Source organism: Pteropus alecto, unplaced genomic scaffold, assembly GCF_000325575.1.
Source record: "Pteropus alecto unplaced genomic scaffold, ASM32557v1 scaffold22, whole genome shotgun sequence".
NCBI lineage: Eukaryota > Metazoa > Chordata > Mammalia > Chiroptera > Pteropodidae > Pteropus > Pteropus alecto.
This window is the reverse complement of record NW_006434839.1, coordinates 12,226,796-12,231,052: the sequence shown is the minus strand read 5'-3', so window position 1 is coordinate 12,231,052 and position 4,257 is coordinate 12,226,796. Positions and strand designations below refer to the sequence as shown.

Sequence of the window (4,257 nt, the reverse complement as noted above, 5' to 3'; positions counted from 1 at the left end):
AGATTGAGAAACAAGAGTACAAATGGAGAATTAGAGACTTAATGGGCATTTTCTATATTTCATGCTTCTTAGTAACAAAGAAATATGATTATAGATATTAAATGGTGATTTACAGTATGGGATAGTAGAAAGAGTTTCAAATGAAAAGTTTGGATATGTGAATTTTGGTTTTATTTTTCTCACTAAATGTGTGATTTGGACCAGTTGATTAACCTCTCTAAGACTTATAAAATCATTATATTTTTGTTCTCTCAAGGATTCAGTTAGTTAATTTATCTCTTTGTCTGTTTGTCTGTCTATCTGTCTATCTATTTATATTTATTTTTACTTCCAAATGTGCAAACCCATGAAACTAGAGAAACCATTTTTTTTTTTTTTTTAGGTGAGGTAACCCTTGGTTGACCTCATAGATTGCAAGGACCTTGTCAGTTTATAATCCCTTATTTTTTTATTTTTTAAGCCTACATCACCTGGTCTTCCTAGGTGGTCTTCCATCCATCCAAGTACTAACCAGGCCCGACCCTGCTTAGCTTCTGAGATCAGATGGGCTCAAGTTTGTTCTGGGTGGTATGGCCATAGACTAGAAAAACCATTTGGAAAAACAATAAAATCTTTCAATTTTGTAAAAACTATCAATATTTGTTATAAATGATATTATTAAAACATGTATAGCTCCTATTTCTTTTACAATAGTTATATATATGAAAACTCTGCAAATTATCTTCAGGATAATTTTTATGTTTATTTTGATTGGACAATTTTAAATGATGTTCAAAGTCATTTTGCTTTGTAATTTTCTACACCTCATAAAACTTAAAACTTTCTATGGTTAAGAGCCAGTTAAATGCATCATTTAGACTACTGGTTAAAAATACTAATATTTAACTACATATATTTATAACTAGTTATAAATCTTAAGTTTTATATTCAAATAATGTCACATTCATTCAAAAAGAAGTATACTCTCCATTATATGGGAAATGTAAAATTTCAAAAATATTGAGCATAGAAAATGGATAAGGAGGTCAGGAAGTGCTTTCAATAAAATTCCATATGCTCAAGCATTTAGATATTTTCGTATATATGATTGCTTATATGACTTCTAAGAATTTGAAAATCATATAGTGGAAATAATTGGGCTTTGTGGTCAGTAAACTCCAAGTGAATGGCAGCTCTAAACAGATGCTCGATCTTAGGTAAGTTACACCTTTTCTAAAATTCAATATCTTGTATGCAGGTTATAATAATTCAAACAATTCAAAAACTTGTTTTCTAGGTGAAATGATTTAATACACATTAAAGTCTTTCAAATTATACACAAATACTTATATAATGTTAGCTATATTTTGTGTATATATGTAATAGGACCAATGTATAGAGAGTTCTTAATTTAAAAATGCCTATGTTAATATTAAATAATAATTGTATTATTTATTATATATTTACACCAGGCCAAAAACTGAGCAAAGGCTTTAAAATCTTTGCCTTTAATCCTCCTCACAGCCCTGTCAGGTAGTTTTTACTATACCCGTTTTAGAGTTGAAGAAACAGAACCATCTATCAGTTGTGGAACTAGAATTTTATTTCAAAATTTGCCACTTTCATATCTGTGCCCTTCACCATTGTGTCAGCTTTTCCAAAGTCTAGTTGTGGGGAAAATGAGTAAATATAGTTGAAAAATACCTATATATATGTTTTAAGTAATGCACAAATTGTTTCCCTCATTTCTTCCTTCTTTCTTTCCTTTCTTTCTTCCTCCCTCCTTCCTTTCCTTCCTTCCTTCCTTCCAGTTTTACTCTAAAACATCACTATTAAAGTTTCTGAGATATTGAGATAGCTTGAAATAAATATTATTCTTTATGTATAATATTTAGTATTTGATATATATAGTATTTGAACCTGAACTTCCTAAATGAATTTAATTAAATTATACTTCTTTTTGTACCCACTTCTGTGTGCCAAATGTGTGTATGCATGCATTTGTGTGTGTTGCTGAGGGGGCAGGCTTCTGTGTCAGAGCTATATTCAAATTCTTTGGTTGAAATTATAATTGTAAAATTTTGATATTTGTATTGAATTCAGATTTTCAAGTTATTTGTGTCTAGATAGTATCCTCCTTGGTATTTGTATATGGCTTTAATCACTTCACGGTACCATCTATAAATGTTTGCCCAAGTTTGCATTTGGAAATCATTCCTATGAAACTATAACTAAAAATGCACTTCCTTTAAGAAAGATTCTTTAGATTTGTCAAGAAATCATGTAATACAGTTTGTTTTTTTCCCCTATGAAGCAGAACTTTTTAATGAACACATTTTGATACAAAAGATGTTTTGGATTCAGCTGCTCTGTGATTTTAGTGCTGGCAGTTTTATGCTAAAACATCACCGTTTAATCTGTCATTTAGGTTTCTGACCTTTGTTAGTGATGCCTTTTAAGTAGCAGTCTTGATATGGTTGGATGAGAGAGGGCAGAGAGTGGCATATTTGTAAGATTGCAGACGGAGTAAGTCTATGGAGCATGATGAAAGCATATGGGTAGAGATTGACATGCAGACTTCAAGGGATATAACAAAGTTTTGATGATATCAGAACATTATGACTGAGTTAAACACTTCTTTCACATCTTTGTCACATAAAATAAAGAAAGTGGTTTGATTCTACTTATATTTATCTTTTTCTCCACCAATACCACTCTTCTAAAATAATTATAAATTTATATCTTGCTATCTTGATAGAATAAGTTTAATATTCTTTTGGAAAATGTCTTGTTATTCTTCCATTATATGTTTTATTTCCTCTGTATTAGTTTTATAACCTATTTGATAATTTTATGACAAATGTGATTGCATGGTGTTTACAAATTAAAGAACCAATATCTTTATAACATGGACTGTTACCATTCTAATTTTATATTTCTTATATATCTTACATTTGATATAATTCGTGTAATATCTAGTGAGTTTTTGCAATTTTAATTAGGATTTAAAATTACACTTAGTATTATTACAATTATTAATGAACAATTCTGTTGTAAATGAGATCTATTGCATGTTGAAGATGTTGATTCACTTTGCTGTATTTATATTGTTCTTTTGTTAACTCTTCAAGATTTTTATATAGGCTATCATATCTTATACAAATGATGATACGTTTTGGTTTTTCCACTTCCTCCCCATTATTTATACATTCATTTCTTTTTCATTTTTTATTACTTAATAGATCTTATAGCGCGATGTTGAATAATAGCCAGTGGTGAGAATCTACAACTTGTAGTTAACTTGATAAGTACTACTTCTAATAATTAATTAGTAATTTCTATAGAATTTCAGTAATTTCCCTTTATTGTTGGTATATCTGCTAATTAATTTGTTTCATTCCTATCTTTTAAAGAGTTTGTTATGTTATAAGGAATAGTTTTATATTTCTTTTGTGAATATTGGCTATTCAGATATTTTATTTATTCTTAAGTTTAATTTTAAATAATATAAAAAATATTTATTAATTTTTAAAATTATTGCAAAGAATTGATAAAGATAATTACTTTAGAATTGTTTTATTCATTGTAAAGATGAACTATTTCTAATGCTATCATTTCTTTTCATTTCTTGCCCAAATTGGACAAGCTAGTCTATTTTATAACCTTTTAAAGAAAACCCATTTATATTTTATCTATTAAATTTATTATTCAAAATGTTATTTTTTACATTTTCTATTTTATTTTTATTAAAGATTTTCTTTAGAGTGTTTTTTCTCCTTTCCTTAAATGGATTAAATTTATTTCCAATATTTCTTATACTCTAATAAATTGATTTATAGCAGACATTTTTGCTTTGAGCTCCTCTGTGCTTTAAACTTGGAAACTTAAAGCAGCCATTTATTTTAGACATGTTTTTGGTGGTCAGAAATTTAATAAGGGTCAACATCCAAGATAGCTTCTGCACTCACTGGATTGGCATCTTAATGTCTTGCTGTTTTCATGTGGCATCTACCCCCTAAGGCCTCCCTGTGTGTTTAGGTTTCTTGCATCTTGGTAGTTGTAGGTTACGAGTCTTCTAACATGGAGCTTGGCCTCTACAGCAGGAAATTTTCCAAGTGATAGGAAGTGAAAATGCCAAACGGACACAGGTTTATTTCTTCAGTATTCTGTTGGTTAGAGCCTTCAGATACATAAACATTATTTGGGGGAGAATGTCAAAGGATTTGTGACTCTCTTTAATTCACCATCACCTCTTCAGCTCCATAACCTAGCCTTTTA

At 29.2% G+C, this 4,257-nt stretch overlaps 1 pseudogene; it reads right to left on the bottom strand.

Annotated features, from left to right (window-relative positions):
• Positions 1-458: 458 nt before the first annotated feature.
• Positions 459-581, bottom strand: LOC112478751 (annotated as a pseudogene).
• Positions 582-4,257: the final 3,676 nt, after the last annotated feature.